This window comes from Triturus cristatus, chromosome 8 (assembly GCF_964204655.1).
Source record: "Triturus cristatus chromosome 8, aTriCri1.1, whole genome shotgun sequence".
Taxonomy (NCBI): Eukaryota; Metazoa; Chordata; class Amphibia; order Caudata; family Salamandridae; genus Triturus; species Triturus cristatus.
In genome coordinates this window covers 603,358,483-603,380,026 of record NC_140591.1, presented here as the reverse complement: position 1 = coordinate 603,380,026, position 21,544 = coordinate 603,358,483, and the positions used below count along the sequence as shown (strand labels likewise).

Below are 21,544 nucleotides of genomic sequence, written 5' to 3'. Positions count from 1 at the left end.
CTTTTAAAGGTGAGACCTATAGACTTTGCCATTGTTTGTTTCAAATGTTGCATATGTGTTTCCTTCCCCATCATTCCACAACTTCCCAGCATGCATATGCCCCTTAACGTCTTCCAAATGTGATGTGGTCATCAAAGCATGGTGACTTGCATAGCCCTTAGTCAACAACATTCAAGAAATGTTACATATTTTACTGCTGTATCTGTTTTTTCAAACCTTTTTCAGTTTTCGATGTTTTTATGATATTTATGTAGCACATCTTTCAATTCAGATTTTTTACTACCAACTGTTTGTACACACTGTGCTAACACATGCATATTTTATGGTAGATTTGCACTTCATGTTGTAGAGATTTATACTCTAGTGTAATTTAAGGAGTGGTGGTACTAAACATTTAGCACGTCTTCTAAACTTGAAATGGTGTAAAGTTTTTCAGTTTTTACACCATCACTGATTTTTCCTGTTTTAGGAAATCTTTAAAAGATGACCTTTATGTCGCTCATTTATCCTCCAGAGTTTTAGTCTACATTTCAAGCATTTAACCATTAGCATTTTCTAAGGGTGTTGGGACGAAAAGTCCTCTGCATGGTAAGAGAGCCCTAAGTGCCCAACTATACTGTTGTCTGGATCCCTAATGGTATTTTTGTCATAGGCGAACACGACTCATGCGTGTGCACCATGACATAGGTCTTTCTCACAGATTTCGATCTTATTGGACCGGGAGGGGCACCCCAAACTCCACCCTCATAGTGGTGGAAGGATACCACCTTCACCAGGAGTTAAGCAGCATAAGCACGGTGCTAACAGCATATTGTGTAGTGATCAGTAGTAGTGAACAGGACCTTTTTACCCTGTGTCACTGGAGTTAGCCGTCCTGGCACACTCATCTTTTCTAAAGCTCCAATGCTATGTGCTTCCCTCACCCTTGGCCTACATCAGGTAAATTGTGGAGTGCTGCACAGCACAGAAGTAGTGACTCTGCGTTAGTTGTATGTGTGTCTGGGAAGGGTACAATACAGAGATGGAGCAGTACTGTGCAGAGTACGTGTGGTTAGTACATATACTGTGTGTATGTCTGCAGAGAGGAATACATTACGAGAGAGATGTAGTGAAGTGCAGTGCATGTTTGGATAAAGTATGTGCAGAGTGTATGCATGCTTGCATAGAGTACAATATGAAGGGTGAAGTGTTGTTCAGCTCACACATAGTGAGTGTGTGCTGGCAATGTGTGTGTTTGTAAACAGCACACCACGGTTAAATATAGAAAAGCTTCAGTACTGAACAGTGCACTCAGACTGAGTGTTTACGCTGGATGCATGGGTACATGTAAAGGTAGATTGCATGGAGGAACAGTGCTGGTGTGACGGCGTGCTGTGAAAGTATACTGAGTCTGAGTGAGTGTTCCTGCAATGGTACATTATACGGAGGGGCCTGTGTTCGATTTTGAGAAGTCCAGGCCTGCCTGGTAAAGATGTGAGGAGGAGAAGAATCCCCCAGACAAATTTGTTTATTGCTGCATTCCTGTGAGATGGATGGGAACACACTAGAAGGAAAAGGAAGAGATTTGCTTTACATTTCAAAAGACTGCTCTTTGATTCAGTGATTCCCTGTGCAATTGATAATCCCAGATCAGATTCCTAATTTTTCTCCAGGGTTACTTGACAACGAAAGGGCCTGGGCACATCTCAGGAAGGGAGATGGGTCTGATAAGAGAATCATAACAAGTAGGGCTTACGGGCTGAGATTAACCTTTTGATACACATATCACTGTGGCTGACATCCAGGTGTAAAATCTTGTCACTTCCATCAATTATGTTGTGGACAATCAGCTTCGGAGTTGTGCCTGCTGTGGCAGACCTCTTTCATGAAAGAAGATGAGAAGGAGAAGTGCCCACATTAAAAGAAACAGAACCCCAACATAAAGTTCAAAGACTTAGACCCTAAATCACATTTGGTGTCCGGAAAAGGACTATAAGAAGTAGAGGTTGAGTTCCCAAAAATTGGTAATCTGCCAAGCAGCAGGATGGGCTGTGTGAGAAGGGGAAGCTCTGCAATAATTCTGCCTGTTTCCAGGACTGGGAGCTAAGGCCTGCTGGTCTCCCAGCTGGGTGAGGGGACATCACCCAGGGAAACCATGACAACTTGCCCTGGTGCCCAGCACCTACCTGCTTGCCAAGACCAGTGTGCCCTTTGACAAAAAGAATAGCATTGGAGAGAGCACAGTCAAGTGGAGAGCCCTATTGGGAGGACTCCCGGTCTGAGGTGTGAGGTTACGGATGTTCACTGATCAGGTCGTCACCTGTGTGCAAGACAGTTTTTGGTGACCCCCATGTGGAGGACTGTCGTAGACTGAGCCCTGTGTTGAGTACCATGTGGATCTTGCTTTGTCCATACCGCCATTCTGCAGTGACGTCATATGCCAGAAGGGGCCACTGCAAAGTACTATTTCAAGTAGTGCCAAGACCCATGACTGTCTGGGCCAGGCACTGAGGATGGAAGAGCACGTGCCCATATTACCACGTACTGCGGCAACCTCATATGCCAGGAGGGGCTGTCGGTACCAAAGTTACCAAAGGATTTAGGCTACTGCCCAAAGGAGAGATTAAGACTACGACTCGCGGATTTGACCCATGAGGCAAGGAACTGTCCCCGACTCACAATAGAGGACTGCCACAGACTGGTGGATGACGTTGCATCCTCGCTGGTTCCAGTCAGGAGCTGATGAAAGGATTCCCCACCCCGTAGAACAAAGTCAATTTACTGCTTCTTCATGAGCAAGGAGCTGCTCTGACATCTGATAGACCTCCAGCAGAGCCTCTCAAGAGAGAGAGGCTGCACCGCCGGGTGCTGCTGCGTGGGTCGCGATCAACCCCACCTTTTTTAACTGAGCAAGACTCACGGGTGCACGTTTGAAAGTGCCCACTGCATCATTGAACTTTCTGTGCTGCAAAATGAGAACTGGAACAGTTGGGCCCCGGGTGAACTCAATGCTAACGGTGCTGCACCATAGACACGTTCTACTACATTTCTAAAGCGTCAAAAGGGAGAGCTCCTGAGTACAACCTAATAGATTGCATTCCCTGATTTGGCCTCCAGTGAATCGGGAATAAGTCAGAAAATGTTACATGAAGGAGGTTTCGTCTGACATCTACAAGAGCCCTAATCTCAGTTGTTGCAGTTGAATGTTGCATTTCTTTGCCTGTGTAGAATTAAAAATAAAATACTACTTTTTATTATAAAAGGAAGTTTTTGGCTTGGCATTTATTTATTGTTCACACTGTTTACACTTTAAGTTATAAGTCGTGTTTACTGACCTGTATCTACATCCCCCTACCCGAGGGAGTCTTTACTGCTCTATCACAGCTCCCACTGAGAGTCAAGTGCAGAAGAGGTACTTGGTTCAGTTGAGTGGGATCTATAGTAGGTCAGGCCCCGGTACATCAGGAGTAAAAGCCCTAAACCACCACGGTTGGGTCCAGCAGCCCCTGCATGCCCTGTGGCCCTCCGAAAGGGGATCTAACAGAGGGCATATAGGAAACGGTATATTTATGCATAAGTATACAGTATTGTTGGAGACCAAGTTCCTCATTACAATTGGCCCTCATTATGGGTTAGTATTTCCTCACCATTGCCAGTTGTACCAGAAACACTGGGATTGGGAAAATCCAGCCCATTACGGGTGGGACCCTAAGAAATAATGAATTCCCTGTGCAATTGGTAATTCCAGGTCACATTCCTCATTTGTCTCCAGGGATATTTGACATTTTGATTGTTTTCAACAACCCACATCTCTGTGTGAAGATAAAGAGATACGTATTTTTTTAATTTATATTTTATTTAGTTTTTTGGAATATTTCACAATAATACATAGAACCCACAGTGCATTGTACAGAGAAAAAGAGAAAAAAAGCAATCAGATTATTGAAAAAAAATAATCAGATTCTATAAATTTGCCACTTGGCATCTGTGACTTGGGCATCAAGAATATGACCACTAGTAGTAAATATGTTCTCAGCCTATACATCAGATCAATTCTCAATAACATAGACTTGGCAGAATAAATCTGTTATCACAACCTTAAACTGCTGCTCTGGACTCAACCTCTAAACCTTCTGCTTCTGCGTAAACATTGGCATAACTCTTCATTACAATACTACTCACCCCCTCCCAACTCTTCAGTAACTTTGGCAGCTAGATATTGTTTGTACAAACCCCAGAAATCGTTTGGGCGGTTTTGTGGGGGCAACAATTCACTATATAATTCAGATTGTGTGTTGTGTGTTAGAGTAAATCATGTCATTAACCCATGTGCCTTTATGGGGACTGGCCCCCGCAACAACACATCGCAACTCTGTGTTTAGGTAGGAGTAAACCTAGCAACAGTTGTATCCTAATATCTTTCTTTAGAAGCTTAGTGTATCCCAATAATGCAACAAGCGGATCCGGGGAGAGTGATAGCCCTGTTATTGCATTTAATTCCTGAAAAATTAGTCTCCAAAAATTGGCAACTTGTGTACATAACCATGCAGTAATCAATAAGGATAAAGAAGGTACCCCCTAGTATTAATTTCAGGTCCAAAAGGGAGGGGGAGAAAGCAGGCAGAAAGAGTCCTCTAGCTGACCTATATTTCTTTCAAAAGTAGCCTATGGCTTACAAATGCCCCACAAGAGGAAAGGGTGTCCTGTCTATAGTGAAATCATATAGATATGACAATAGTGTTTAAACAAACATTATTCTTCATTTATTTTTTTATGTATATTTATTATTTTTCATTTTCAAAAATCACACAAAAAATTCAATTAATAACAAGCTAAATTCATAGGTCACACAATTATTTTTACCATAGGTATACAAAATTGAAATCTAATACACATCAAATCTATGTAAACTTGATGTACCCCAACACATTCATACAATACCACAACAAACTCACTCCATACCATACCTCTCATTCACCTGACAATCAAAGTGCAAGATAAAAATACAATTTAAGCAAACCAATGGGGATCCGACAGGGACAGGAGGGAGAAAAAACTTATTAGGAAATCATTTAATCTACGACATCAAAACATTTCCTAAATTACAACAGTGTCTAAGGATCACTGAGTCATTTCCCTTCATTGTTATCTGCAGCCGTCATAACTGTTGCTTTTCCTGTATATCTCTCTAGGCGGATTCCCAAGGAAGATTGGCCGACGTACGTTTCGGTGGTACGCAAATTCTTTTCACCACCTTCATCAGGACCAGTGTTTAAATTGTACAATAATAAAAAATATAAATAGAAGCAGGGGTATCTGTGAACACAAGAAAAATATATATGTATTTTGATGAGTATGTTTGGCAAACGGGGACTAAATGCATGCTGTAGTCATGTCGCCACATGGAAATATGGCCAAAGTAAAACCTCAAACAATAAGTTTTTTTATACGACCCGTGTCTCTACTGGAAATGAGTGCTGCAATGCTATTCAAGATAGAAGGACTGCCTTATAGCTCTAGGATATCCACTAAAGAGGAAGTCATGGATATGTGCGAAAGGAAAATTCCTTTACATGCTATAATAGGAAAAATAGAAAAAATAGAAAAAGTAGAAGGTGGTTCCTATACCTCTTTTGGGTATATACCAAAGAGTCTAAGGGTTGAAAGCTCTAAGAAAATCAGGAAACAAAAGACCAAGCCCCGAGTGCTACCAATCACCAAAATATGTGGATAATGAAAATGTAGCTAGAAAGAAGGGGAGGAATGTCTTTAGAGGATTCAAACACCTGAAATGACAATTGTTCAATCCTATCTGTAGCTGTTATCATCAAGTGCCTCTAAATGGGAGCTGAGGACACTTCTTCTCTTTATTCAAATCGAATCCAAAAGGAAACAGGCAGGACCAGTCAGTTCTATAGAAACATCAGAAACATAATGGACTGTGTGAGTTTAAAAAATTGCCAGACATTTGCAACGTATAATGGCTAAGCGAGGGCTCTTTTAACGGTTCTTACCGTAGGTCCGAGGAGACTTCACTCTTTAAGTCAAGAAACGTGGAGCGTCAGGAGTGAGTCCATCATGCAACATGTAAACTCCCAGGCTTCATAAGTGTCCAAATACCATTTTTTTCCTGCAAAGTATGAGGGTGCCAGATTACTAGCCTAATAAAAGCTGCGCAAAAATGTTGCCCGTAAGGAATCTATTCTAAGTGTTATATATAAGCACAAAACAGTTCCATTGCTGGATGCTAGTTACTGTATGTGCTGAACTAGAAAAACTAAAAACGCTCGAAATACTGGCAAAAACACTGTACAAGAGACTGCCATGTGTGGGACAAAAATAGATGCTCAGATGAAATCGCTCGTAAATCGTAAAAACGGTTGCTGACTAACTATTAAAAGCATGACATCCTTCAGTGAGTTGGTGCGCATTGTACTCACTATACATGAGATTACATAGTCAACCACCACGAGATACGTCTGGGAGTCTCTATCGTTTGCCATGGTTTTGAAAGAAATATAGGTCAGCTAGAGCACTCTTTATAGTCATAACCATGCAGTATGCAAGAAAGTGGCTCCGCCTTCTCCGCATCGTTTGCAGCAATCGGAATCCCGGAGACCATACTTGTGTAGTCTCTCCGGTGTATGATACACCCTATTTAAAAACTTAAAATGTGTTAGTCTGTGCCTCCCGTTTAACGAGACTTTCTGTGTTACCTTGCAGTAATACCTCCATAGTTATCATCCAGTGTCACTCCAAGATCCGACTGAGACTAAATCCTAGTTTTGGAATATTGTGTTTGTTTAAAATCCAGCAACATATCATATCTGTTAGAAACCAGCTTGCTAGGGAGTTTAGAGCATAGTAGAAAAGAGAAGGTGGGGATGCTCCGGGGGCTCCTGAAAGTCGTTGCCGAGAAGCACACTTAATGCATACCTGACCCTAAAAAAAATATACTGTGTGAGCGAACTGGGCTCTTGCTTATTCGCAGCAACCTCCTCCCACGTACGGACCTTGCCTTCCTTAACCCCTTCGGTGCTCATGACGGAATGGTTCCGTCATGACCCACGGTTGAGCTGTGCTCATGACGGAACCATTCCGTCATGACCACACCCGCGCAAGATTCCGTCAGCACAGCGGCGGAATCTGCGCAGCATCGAAGGGGTTAAATAAGTCCCGTACAGTGAGGATGTGAAGAGCCCTCAGAGACCGAACAAACCCTGCCCTCGGCACTTATAGGAATCCAATGACACCATTCCACTGGCAAAAAGGGGAAACAGCAGAGAACCAGCCTGGTTTTTCCTCAAATCATGCCATGCATGTACAGTACTCCATTTTGTCTATTGGAGTCTGGGATAGTCGCTGGGGAAGCAGGCCAGGTTCCACTGCTATCGTTTCGATTTGCAGATGAGGGAGGTTATGTGGACCATGGATCCAAAAATGAGCATGCGAGATTTGAGCGTATCTGTAATATGCCCCAGATCTGGAGCACCCAGCCCTCCCATGGAGTAAGGTAATGTGAGAGCATCCATTTTAACACGCAGGCTTTTACCTGCCCAAGCGTGCTTTATCATTAGTGATCGCAGCATCTTGAAGATGTATTTCGGGACTACCATTGGGATGTTGACAAAGAGGAATAGGAATCTAGGCAGCATAATCATCTTCATCAAAGAAATGCGACCCACGAATGACAGCGGTAGGTGGATCCATCTATCAATATCTTTGTCGAGTTTAGCAATCGCTTTGCCATAATTTTCCCTGATGACTAATTCCGAGTCTGAGTGGAAACTGTACCCCCAAATACCGCATTGGGTCGGTCGACCATTTTAAAGGCAAATCCAAGTTGATCGGCATCGTAACTGGAGTTAATGGGAATATAATAGATTTATACCAAATTATTTTTAGTCCAGAGACCATTCAAAATCTCATCACCTCATGAATTATCAGGGATAAGTTAGATTCCGGCTTCCGAACATACAGCAGCATATCATCTGCATAAGCCGATACAATAAGATTGTAGGTCGGGAACCGTATCCCTATGCCCATGATATTCTCTGAGGGCACATGCCAAAAGGTTCCACTACAATAGCATACAATAGCGGAGACAAGAGGCAGCCTTGTGTGGTGCCTCTCGAAATCTGGATGGGAGAAGTGACGACATCCCCAGCACGCACTCTTGGTACAGGCTGATTGTAAAGGACTTAAACCAGCCTACGAAAGATCTCGTCCACACCCAGTTTCTGCAGCACTGCCATCATGAATGCCCATTGTACAGAATCAAACGCTTTCTCCCCATCCAAAAACACTAGAGCAGATTTAATATTGGGTCGGACATGCTGTATAGCCCCAAACAATGTCCTTAGATTGTGCGCTCAAGTAGGCCTGGTACCAGTCTATTGGCTAGGATTTTAGAAAATATCTTGGTGTCCACGTTGAGAAGCGACAGAGGTCTGTAAGACAAGCACTCTTGCGGAGACTTTCCTGGTTTAAGCAAGGTAACTGTTAACATCTCCCTCATTGAAGTTGGCATTATGCCCGTCTCTCCAATTTCCTTGAACAATGTGTTCAGATGTGGGACCAGAAGATCTTTGTATACATTATAAAGGTACACTGTGAGACCATCATGACCCGGGGCACTTCCCTCGCACATGGAGTTCAATGCACCTGAATCTCGGTGGAACCAAGAGGCCTCATCAAATATTCTCTATGTCCGTTAGTGAGCCAAGGTAGTTGAATGTGCTCTAAGTATTCTAATATAGCGTTATCGTTTGGCAGCACTCGGGAGCTATACAGATCCTTGTAATACCTGCTAAATCTATTTGCAATTTCAGTAGGATCATTCAGTAGACTCCCATAAACCGCCGGCAACTCTACCATAGCTCCAGATTCTCTTTGGCGTAGGGACAGAGCAGCTAACACTGATCCAGGCCTATCTCCTTTCCCATAGGTTTTGGCAACTGCGTACTTCCCAGGGTGTTTAATTTCACTGTCTGCTTCTTCATGGTATTCCTCAAGCGGTTGCTTCAGCAACTCAGCAACCTGGGGATTGTTCCCGGCCAATGCCTCCCATTCCAGTCTGCCCAGTTTACTCTCAAGTGTCGAAAGCATGACCCTGATGGATCGAAGAACTCCTGCATGTTTGTTGATTGCGACCCCTCTTATATATACCTTAAATGTCTCCCAAACAGTTGAGAAGTGATCTATAGAGCCAATATTAATCTCAAAGAATTCTGTAATAGCAGCAGCCAGCTCAGCTCTGAACACTTTGTCTAAAAGTGAATATAGAGGGATCCTCCATGTGAAGGGGGAGCTCTGCGCAGCGGAATTTCCACGTCTAAGATGATAGGAGAGTGGTCAGAGAATGAGCGTGGCAATACAGTGCAATCCCGCACATGGGGCAACATCGCCCCCGAGATCAACCAATAGTCAATTCTGGTGTGGATATCATGGGGGACCGAATAGTGTGTATATCCTTCCATCCCCAGTGACCTGGCTCTCCAGACATCGACGAGGTCCAGCTGTGAGCTAAGTCACATATAGTTTTAGCAGCCGCTGATGGGCGCCGGTAGGGACCACTCGAGCAATCTAACAGAGGGTTCAGAACACAGTTAAAATTCCCTCCTATAGTTGCGGCTGAGAGGAGCTTTCACACCACATATGTGCACACAGTGATTTATAGATCTGCGGGTCATCGTAATTGGGCCCATATATGTTAACAACCTATAGATCTAAGCCCTTTCCAAAACACCTAGCTATTGTGTATCTGCCATTAGGATCAACCTGCCGCTTATCCAGTGAAAGCCCTGATCTTCGGTTAACCCAGGTGAGCACCCCCCTAGCATGCGAAGTGAACCCAACTGCCTGATATGTACCAAAAAGTCAACTTCTAGTGAGCATATTGCTATTGAGTGCTAGATGAGTCTCTTGGAGCAATGCCACGTCCTCTCACATTCCAAGTTATAAAACGTGATTTACCCCTATCTTTGTGCCTTGTTTCACATTGTGTCATTTGTACCTTTTTGGCACTGCATCATTTAACATCGCTATTCTTCGTAATCTGACTGAGAATTTTCACACCTATCATACATATGCATACTGTGTAAACAGAACAAAAACCCCTCCCACCCCCTCCCAAGCCATGCCTTACCCAACTTAGCATAGACAGTCTGTACCCCACCCACCCAATACTGAACATTGCAGTCATAGAAACCATAGTACTTTTTAGCTGTTTGCCATTCAGCGTATAACACTGGTGAACGCACCAACAATTGCCAGCACAGCCTCACCGCCTATTTATAGTGTTAGTCACTCTGAGGGGAGTGCTACTTTCCCAGAGTTCCATGAAAGAAGTAAATATGTGCAACAGTCCTCTCTTGGGCGGGCATCAGAATCAAAGCAAAAAGCTCCAGGATTGCTCAAGCTGACATATATCTTAGTTAGCTCTCCTTGTGCAGTCAGTCTTATAGCCTCTCTCCAAACGTAGCATACAATAGGAATGGAGTAGGAGACCCCCAGAAACCCAACCCCAACCCAACTTTAACTATTGTTTTCTTTGCCTGATCAGGAATGAAGAGTCTGAGAGATCGCTCAGAACCTAATCACTTTCATCCAGATCTCCATTGGAGCTGTTTGGCTGATCCTCCTCACCCGAACCAGATCTCTGCGTGTCTGGCCTACCTAACTCCTTGAGGGTCCTTTGGATGGACTTGGAGTTTGAAAACAATTTGGCTGTGGCATTGATCATCACTCTCAGCGTTTCCGGATATAGCATTGCGTACTCCATGTCCTCTCGCCTCATGTACCTTTAACGTGAAGTCTGGAAACAGCGAGAGGGATGAGCCCTCAAATTTCAGATCACCCAGTTCTCTAGCCATTTTTAATGCAGCATCTCTGTCCCTATAGTTGAGTAGTTGTGCTATTACAGGTCTTGGAGGGGCATCAGGAGGGAGTTTGGGACCCAGGGAGCGATGTGCGTGCTCCACAACAAACATGTCGGAAAAAATATCTCTACCTAGCAAAGTGACAGCAGCTTTTCCACAAATATCTCCATATTTCCCGTTGCGGTGGACTCAGGAAGACCAATAATGTGTAGATTGCTGTGCCTGGACCTGGTTTCCAAATCCTCTATTTTATCTTGCAGTTCTGCCAGGACCTTCTCCATTTGCCCCTATGAGTTGTCTGTATCTATTTGGGCTTCCTATACCTCAGCCATGTCCAGACGCTCTGAGTGCTTGTCTAACCTCTCGGACATGCGGTCCATTCTGTAGGATAACGAGTCAATTTTACCATCGATTGTGGATAAGCTTTTATGCATTTCAACCAAAATTTGTCGTATGTCCTCCCATGTTCTCCAGGCACCGTGACGAAGTCGGCAAGCCGCAGAATCCATGGCCTCCTCCCTGTGCCTAGACTTGCGCTGTTCAAATTGCAGCTTAGGTTGCGCCTTGTCCAACTTTCCCATAATTACGCAGTGCCCCGCAGTTGCAGATCAGCTGATTCAACCCAGTGGCTCCTAATATGCAGAGTGGTGAGTACGCCCTCACGCCAGTCCCACAGCTCAAGGTAAGTTTTTTAGTGTTCCACAAGAGAAATTACCTCTCTTTAGATTGTGCTGTTAATTGATAGCTGCAAGTCAGGCCAGAGTGCCGTAGACAGGTAGGTCGCAGTGTAGTCCCACAGCGGAAAACATTACTCCGATACCTGATGCGGCTGGCCCATGTGAATAGGGGAAGATAATTGTGGCCCAAACACACCTGAACGCCTCCACATTCCAATGTCTCAGCGCTTGTACAGCACTTTCCCTTACACAGGGCCTGCTCCACTTGTTTATTTGACCTCGGATGTGAGGCGCAGAATGACTCCTGCCACCACAGGGCCCCAGGGCACTAACCTTTCTGGGGGAGCCGCATGCCCACGCTGCTGTGCTCCACCGCTAACCAATCCGCCGGCCTCTAGCTCGATCGAGGCAGAGCACTGCAACGAGCCCCCGGAGTGCCCTTGCAACACACGCCTCTTCCAGAAGAGCTCGAACTAGCTGCCCCCGTGGTGGCGGACACCGCACTGCGTCACACTCTGGAAGGTGCCGAAAGGAGGGCACAGTCAGCGATTCTGGCTACAGGGACCGATGTTCAGCCAGTAGTTAAGCTCAGGCCCAGCTCCACATATTACTCCGGCAGGCCTCCGCTCCGTACAGTTTTTGGCTGATTATCCCAGGACCCTCGAATAGCTCGCCTGCAGAGACTTTCAGGCCACCACTTGCACCGTTGGAGAGAGCTTTTCCTGCTGCAGTGAGGGTGCTGCTTTCTGTGTGATTTTCCCCGGGAATGAGGCAGATTCTTGACGGTTCGGTAAGGATGTTACCGGAGCTTTCTTAGCGAGCAGCCATCTTAGGACCAGGCAAGCTCCGCCCCAAAGAGATATGAGTTGTTTTTGCAGATCTCAAAATCATGATGGGCCAAGTAACTGCTATTACCTGTCCTATCTAAATGAAAAGGTCACTCGTAATGAGACCTTTAGAGTCATTAGTATGGTGCAAAGCAGCAGTCGAAGAAACAACCTCTTTATTACATCAGCATGAATGCAATATTGTTGTTAGTGTAAAAACATGTCACAAGTTATTTACTAGGTAGGCAGACACTCAAGTATATAGCAGTGTTGCACCAGCAAAAAAAAATGCAAAGTATGACATTTTCAAACGATCTGCAAAACCATTTGCAGATATCAAATTCTGACCCTCAACTTAACTAGTTGAAAGAACTAAGAAAAGGCATTATTTGGGTACCTGGTTATTGACTTGATTATCAGACTTTTACAATGCAGTCTTTACCCTGAATGCCTTTGCCCCACAGGCATCAGAATGCGTTATGTTGTAATACCATATACAGCTTTACAACGCATGCCTTTACCTCAGAATGCTGTTGTAAAGTCTGATATTCTTCCCTATCTCTCTCTCTCTCTCTCTCTCTCTCTCTCTCTCTCTCTCTCTCTCGCTGTCTCTCTACCTCTTTTTTTAATTTATATTTTGTTTATGGGGTGACCCTACCTTTTTTTTCAATCCACAAGCCTTCCTTGACCACTTTCCCACCCTGCACCCTAAAAAACCCTTTACAGCGACTTACCTGTTAGAAATTGGGTCTCTAATGGGCAGAGGTTTGCACCCTGCCAAGCAGGGACCACAATCCTAGACAGGGCAAGCTAGATACACACTTTAAATTAGCCTATGCTCATTCTCTGGTAGCATGGCACAGAGCAGGCAGGCTTAACTGAAGAGACAATGTGTAAAACATTTGTGCAACACACACACACAGTAAACAATGAATACATCAGAAAAAGACTACACACAGATTTAGAAAAATAGAGAATATGTATCTGAGTAAAACAAGACCAAAAATGTCAAAAATCCAATCAGTCGATGTATGAATTTTCAAAGAATAAATGCAAAAACAGTGCTTAGAACTCAATAGTGCTAAAAGGTACATGAGGTCGTGAAGGACCGGGGTAAATCCAAAGTTCACGCCGAATGCTACGGCCAGCAGGCCTGCTCAAGACTCAAACACGTTCCGCTGAAAAAGTACCTTGAATGGAGCAAGGCTTTGACACTGAGCAGGAACATGGGGACCCTGGGAGAAACTGATTTTGGGGCCCTTGTTCGAAACAGCTTTGTATTTATGATCCAATTTGAGCTCTTTCATGCCCTCTTTGGCCAGGTCAATGACAGTGCACAGGCATACTTGTCCAAATTCTAAATGTGTTTACATTTAATCTTCACAGATAGTGATGTGTGTTTTCAATTTTGTACTACAGCAGCAGCGCACTAAAATCACTGCAAATAATCTCTGTGACACCCTCCCATTTCTCATATGTGAGGTCCTGTTTTGATCTAAAAGAAACTTTTTATGAATGTTGCATGAAACATGACGCTTAACCAAGTACAAAATCTGTGAAAGGGGCTGTGGTCAATGAGTATTTGAAAAAGCCAAAAATACCAGGATCCCCGCCTGTGTCATTGCTGTAATACGGATGTGTACCACGTAAATGATATATTGTGTTTGTTTATGTATTGTACTCTCTTTGCTTTGTTTTTTATTCAATTGTTCATAAGTTTTTGGTTCAGGGTTTTGTGATTATGTATTAGGCCAATGTGAACACTGCAGACTAGTTATACTATGGACTGTGTTATTTAGACACATTATTCTCTTTTTAAACCAGAGTTTGATTTTATGACTTTTTAACAAATAAATCGATTTATATTTTTGCATACCCTATGTATTTTGATTATCTTTGAGAAATATATGGCACAATCATCTCAAGTGTGAATGAGATTCTATGGAAGGTATAAATTAGGTTGAATGGAATGTGTAGATTGGTTGACTACTGGATATTATAACTTGGTCCAAAGGATACTGTTCTCTTACTACCGCATGAAACATAAACACAGCATTTCTCTGTTAAATGCCTATAATAGACTCTCACACATCACTCACATTAAAAAGAAATGAAAGAAAATCAGCATTTATAACAATCTGTTTAAGAATTATTCAAGGTCATCAGGGCAAAACAGAGCTGGCTCTATAAGGTCCCACTGAAAGGCTGGGGTCCTGGTGTAGAGCCCACTTTGCCTTAGAACGTCTCTGATGCTGAGACACCATGCGTCGATCTTTTCCACGCAGTCTGGTCACTGCGTCATCGTCGAGCTCCGTTGAGATACAGGCAATGCGTTGTCATCGAGCCGCTCAGAGCATCATTGTTGGGCTGCACAGACTGTAGAACCACTGTCGTTGACAGCCTCTTCTTCGGCATTGAAGGCCGATGAGTCGGTACCGACCGGCGCAGTAGTGACGTTGCGTTTATTTTTAAACAAAACAGCTGCAGAACCCACTTCTGAGGCCCAGGATTGGATGGGGCACATCAGGCAAGGATAGAACTCACAGATGGCAGAGTCCAGCATCACCAGCAGAATTGCAGGACGTCTATTGTGTCCCTGAGACTTCAGAAAACAGGAGGCAGACCAGCAAGCCTTTGGAGTCACTCTGGGTTGAAGTGAGATGGGTCCAGTCCTTGTCCTCAGCAGGGCAGAGATAAGCAGGCAGCAGTGCAGGTCAGCAAAGCAGAGAAACAGTTCCTCAGGACAGTCAGTCCAGGCAAAGTGGCAATCCTTACCGCACAGCAGTCTTTAATCCAGCAGAGTTCTTCCCAGGTTCACTAGTGTGCTGTCTTGGTAGGGTCAACGCCCCAGTACTTATACCCAAATGTGCCTTTGAAAAGGGGAGTGACTTCAAAGCAGCACCTTAAAGTGCAAGGGTCTCCTTTCAGCGCAGCCTTCTCTGCCAGTCTTCCTGGGTTGTGTTTGTGGCTGGCTAGAGTGAATGCATAAAGTGTAGTTGTCACCCAGCCCAGATGTGTATTGGAGACAGGCTGCAGGCACACAGAGCTAAGTTAAGAGCAGATAAATGTCCACTTTCTAAAAGTGGCATTTCTAAAATAGTAATGTCAAATCCAACTTCACCACTAAAAAGGATTTATCATTACCATTCCAAAGATATGAAACACTATTTAGCCACTCGTTTCAAATCAGGAAATCCCAATGCTAGCCTATGAGAGCAGTAGGCCTCACAGGAGTGAAAAAATAATGTAGCTGTTTGTCACTACCAGGACATGTAAAACCTAAAAGTATGTGGCATACCTCTGACCTTCACAGCACCCTGCCCTTGAGCTACCTAGGGCCTACCTTAAGGGTGACCTATGTGTAATAAAATGGGAGTTTAAGGCCTGGCAAGTGGTTTTAAATGGCAAGTCGAAGTGGCAGCAAATTGCACACATAGGCCCTGCAATGGCAAGCCTGAGACAGGTGAGAAGCTACTTGTGTGGGTGGCACAACCAGTGCTGCAGGTCCACTAGTAGCATTTCGATTACAGGCTCTGGGTATATGGTATACCACTTTACAAGGGTCTTACAGGTAACCTAAATATGCCAATCAGGTATACACCACTGTCACCATGTTTAGGGGAGAAGCACATGCACTTTGGCACTGTTTAGCAGTGGTAAAGTGCTGAGAGTTCTAAGGCCAACAAAAAGATAAGGTGAAAACAGGAGGTAAGCAGGCAAAACGTTTGGTGAAGACCACCCTAAGGATGACGGCTCTGACACTTCCCTTGAACCCTGAAAAACGCTTATCCCAAACCCTAAAAACTTCTAACCCCTTTTACCTCTATCGGCCATTGAGCTCTAAAACACCTTACCTCTCTTTACCTGTAACACCTTTAAATCCTAAAAGAAACCTACCCCTCCTTTATCTGTACCCTACCCTGCCCCTAAAAACCCCTTACCTCACTTTACCTCTACCCACCCCTGAACCATAACAAACTCTTATTTCCCCTTTACCTCTACCCACCCTTGAACCCTATAAAACGCTCACCCCATTAACCTCTACCCTCCTCAAAATCCTAAAACCTCTTACCTCCCTTTACCCTTACCCTCCATTACCCTTCCCATCCCCCCTCCCTTAACCCTTACTTATTGCTTAACCCTTAAATTCCTTTTATTTTTTCAAATGGAATTTAAAGTGCCACAGGCTAAAGTACCTAAAAGGGGCCAGAGTGGATTACATAACGATTGGCTTGATCAATCTCACTTTAAATGGAGTCACTCACTATCGAAGTATGTGATCTAAATCAAGAGAGAAAAATGAATTAATTTAAAATGGAATGTTGACAGTTTAAAAGTTGTTTATGTATTTCTATTTGTTAGCTTGATTTCAAATAAAAGCACAACTGTATGTCTTATTTTCCAGCTGCTACTTTTTAAAATGAATATCTATACATCATCGTGATAGGTAAGAGTTCACGTCAATGAGAGAAGGTAAAATCATTGTAGATGGTGGCAAAACTAATCGAAAATAATGAAAAGAAATAACAAATCTAAGTGGTTAATCAAAAGGACAGGCAGTGGCTAATCTTGAGTATGTCACAGAAACAAAATGTACTATTTATTTTGATTCCAAGTCCACAAGGTCTAGCGTCAAGGCTGTGTAGAATGTATCGCGAGAAGTAAGTAGTCCAAGAAAGCGACAACAGAAAAAAGAACACTTTAATTGCTACTTCCTCGGGCTGCTATGACCAGAAATAAATTAGCTACTCCCAGGTAACTGATTACGTGATGCTCTACATGGAAATACATGCGTTACCCAATGTGAAAATTCAAAGTACATTATTCAAGCCTTAGAAAATAAATTAATTACCAGGCATGGGAAATTGAAATGAGAAGTTCAAAAGACTTTAAATTAAATAGCAGTGGAAAAGAACTATATTACTTTAAAGTATAGCATGTCCAAAGAGTCCAACACAGTCAAGGCGAATGGAATCAAAATTGTACTAATGTGGAACCACCGAACGAAGCTGAGTGCCAGCATGCCAATTTATTTTCAGCACTTGGCCTTCAGGCTTTTTAGAAGTATACGGTTGTACCGACTCTACCTTACTTCATCTGACGCATAACAAGTTCAAGTTTTGGGGGTTTTTCGGTTTGGAAAATCAATGATATTTGACCAATGTACATTATTGATATAAGGTAACTCAAAGTTTCAGTAGGAAATATAAACATTTATTTTCTTCCTAACTACAAGAGAATACTTCTTTATCATACAGTTGGATATTACTTCCAATAAGTACAATATTCATTAAACATTTCTTCAGTTTGTTACATATTGGGCAACATATTGATCCTGCAGCCTTACCTTATATGAAGAGTATGAAGAAACTATTAATCAGACAGGGTAATCCTCTATTAATAACAAAGAAGTTGAAGACCAGATGTTACATAGAACAGCTCACTAAACTTTATTTATGCGTGGAAAGTGAGAAGTGACAAACACTGTTGTGCTGTTTAATACAAAATTACTGAACTTCATCTTCAGAAGACTAAACCCCACATCTGATCATGCCAAGAGGAACATTGAAACAAATGTATTTTTAACCAACCACAGGAGAGTGTGTATACCTAAAGCAATGAAGAATAAACACATTATTTATAAACTAGTACAAACACACACATAAAGTTTTAAAACTGTCCCAAAAATGAAGTTAGCTGTCTTGAGTAAGGGAATAAAAAAAAGTCAACAATGACTATTACCAATTTCTGACCGTTTAGGAGACAGTAACTATTGTAGTGCGGCTACATACAGTACAATTCAGGCAATTTTGTTTTGTCACTTAGGATCACTGGTGTGCAGACATAACGAGGAGGCAAGTTTATTTTTTTTTATTTTTTTTATTTTTAGGTTTATATATTTTTTAATTCAACTTATTTTATTGATTTTATGAGAGAAGAGAGAAAGCATACATACATACAGGAGTACAGTGGTAAAATAAATAAATGTACATACAGAATGCCGTAGCGCTCTTGGAGTTGGGATACAGAGTGGGGAAAAGAAAAGACTTTGCCGGTTATAATTATCATTTGCAGTCCTATACATCGTATTGTAGGTTGTGGATTAGTTAGACATCGTTATGTACCTTAATCATAGCATTAATGCTTCATAACAAGCATGGAGGTAAAACATTTAAGGGGTTATAATAAGCCATACAGATACATTGATTAACTCCTGGAAAATCTGGTAACTCCTGTAGTAGGTTTGGTGTGGTCAGGATTTAACTAGAGGGGAATAAAACTGCAGTGGACCCTGGTGGGAGGGAAGTAGGTAAAGAATCGATGTAGGAGATGTGCTAAGAACTAGATGAGTGGGTACCCAGCTGTGAAAGGGAGTAGTCGGCGAGAAAATAACTCTCTCCTGTGATACTGGTTTTACGGGGGATTGTAGTTAAGTAGCTTGCATCCAGCGAGTTCCAAATTGGTCTGTTAGGGGAACGCCAAGGGGAGAGTTGTAGTGCAACGTTGTCAGCACCTCTAAGGAATGTGATCCATTCTAGCCACATTCGGAAGGATATAGATTTGAACTTTCCTCAATTATTTATTAACTTGCAGGCTAGGTGAGCATTAGATCTAGTAGATGGCAAACACCGCCAGTCTTCAGCTGCGAGTCTAATGGGCCTAGGAGGATATATTTGAACTCCTGAGTGGGGGTAATGTTAAAGGTGTGTTTTATGCAATCCAGGATTTTACTCCAAAAGGTATGTAAGATCAGGCACTCGAAGAGCATGTGGGCTAGAGTGACTTTGTGTTGTTCACAGTTCCAGCACTTGGGATTTTGGATGAGACCAGTTTTAAAAAGCCTAGAGGGAGTCGAATATGTTCTATTAATAATCATGTATTTCGTTTGGGATAGGGTTGGCGATATCATAGTTGTGCGGTAAAGTTTGCCCCACCGGAGCAGAGCTGTGGGCTTATGGCACCATCTTCCTCAGTCTCACGAGGAGGCAGTTTTTAGCAGCAACCCCCACTGGACTGTTTGAACAGAGTGCCTTGAATTTCGACATTGGACTTTTCCGCCCCACCAGATGTTGCTCCGGGGTCATTCGATTTTTAATCTCAGCTGCCATAGTCATGAAAGCCTGTTATACATTTGTTGCATTTTTTGCTCTGGTTTCCAAAAATGGAATTCCAAAGGAGTCTGAGAATTCCTTTGCTGTTGTGTACTCTACTGCTTTTTTGTGGTGAAATCGCATTTATTCCCAACCAATAAATAATTTGTTAACATTTTCACTGGCGTAACAATCTATTTCTTGCAGCCACTGTTTTACATTATTAAAGGACTCCTGATCTGTCACATCATACACTACTAGGATACCATGGGCTCCTCTGTAATAACCGGAAGTGATCGTTCTAAATCTCTCCTGGCCTGCTCTGTCCCATGTTTGAAAAGTAGTTGTTTTTCCATCTAACTCAATAGTTCTGATTTTAAAGTCAAGGCCAATTGTGCTGATGTAGCTTTCCATGTGTCATCTGCAAACCTAAGCAGAAGGCAGGACATTCCAACGCCAGAGACCTCAAAGAGCAGCAATCTGAATAAATATTCATATTAAGGATGCATACTGGACATGTCACGCCCCCCCCCCCCCCCTCCGCGTCGGCACAGTTATGACGCCGACTGAGGGCGGGGCCGCTTGACACTCGCTTCCTCTACCCCCACAAAAGACAAAAGAAAAAATATCCCCACCGGCCTGCTCTTCTCAAACCCCAAAAATCAAGTTCATTTTTTTTTTAAACATTTAATTAACAGGTCCTTTATTTATTTAATTTTTTTTATCACACTAGGATAAGCCTTATACAAGTTAGTGCTCACCTTCTGTGCAGTTCGAATAAAGGAAAATAAGAAATCAATCAATGAGATGGAAAGGAGGGCAAGCATCCGGTGTCTGATACAAGGGATTGTCGGAAGAGTGGCAGGAGTAAAGAGAGAAGGGAACAGAGGGAAGGGAAAAGGGAGAAAAATGCAACAGTGAGAGGATAGAGAAAATGGACAACGTTCTTCCACATTTGGGCATCATAAAATGCAAAGAAACTCAGATTACATGTTCATTCTTCTGTAAAGTTGGCCCCATATGTGCATATGTATCCATGAGGGATTGGGTGACGGCGGACTCCTGTGTCCATGAGGGCTGGATTCGGAACAATGCCATCGGCTTGAACATAGGGTGATCAGACGTCTCGAATTTCCTCAGACAGTCACGGATTTGCACGGACTGTACCGGGGTTCCAACACTTTTTTCTAATTTAAATAGATGTCCCGGTTTTTGAAGATGGTCCGACAACAAGAATGTGCGTGATATTGCAGTGCTCGAGTTTTCAATGGCCCTCTTCTCACACCAGGGACAGGAGTTCTGTGCTTGCAAGAGTCGCCTGCTGTGAGGGTTCATTTACACAGCACAGCAGGCACTAAAGAGGCGTGAATCAGAGTGCACGTGAGCACCAGTCAGAGACTACTCTCACAATGGGAAGGTCCTTAATGGCAGAGTTGCTCTGGCATGTAGTATGTCTGGCATGTAGTATGTTGGATGCAAATAATTGATACAGACGCACTAGTGATATTCAGCTCGTGGTCGGTTCTCATACCACACCCGTTCCACTGGCTGCCTTTATTGATTTTCTTACGCCGGGCGCCAGGATAAACGACAGACTGCATTCCCATGGGGGAATACCTGAAACCCTCCCCTCCTTCAGGCATCCCACATGGTGTTGCTCGAACACGAGAAGAGAACAACTGAGCAAACAAAACAGAACGCTCATAACACAGGGTCATAGGACAATCAAACGAAAACAACAAACTGGTGGACGCATTTCCTCGACTGCTAAGGTGGCAGCACAGGCTCAGTCTCTCTCCTAGTCAGCCAGATAGCCTGCATACTGTCGAGGAGGGTCTGGGTTGGATCTCAGTTAATACCGCCCTCTGCCTGGAAAGATGTTTTGGTGGCCAAATCAGTCTCAGGGGTCGGGATGCACCGAGGCTCTGCTCGCTTGGAGACGGCACCACTAGTGGGAGTCAGGCCCGGTTCCAGGAATTTTTATTTGGGTGGGCCAAGGGTTCATTCGGGTGGGCCACAACAGGTCCAATTTGTCGCTTCTGGAGGTAATCTACAAGCCATAGATTACATCATATCTACTTGCAAACAGT

General features: G+C 43.4%; 1 pseudogene; it reads right to left on the bottom strand.

Moving 5' to 3' along the window:
• Window positions 1-19,356: 19,356 nt before the first annotated feature.
• Window positions 19,357-19,972, bottom strand: LOC146802473 (ras-related protein Rab-1A pseudogene; annotated as a pseudogene).
• Window positions 19,973-21,544: the final 1,572 nt, after the last annotated feature.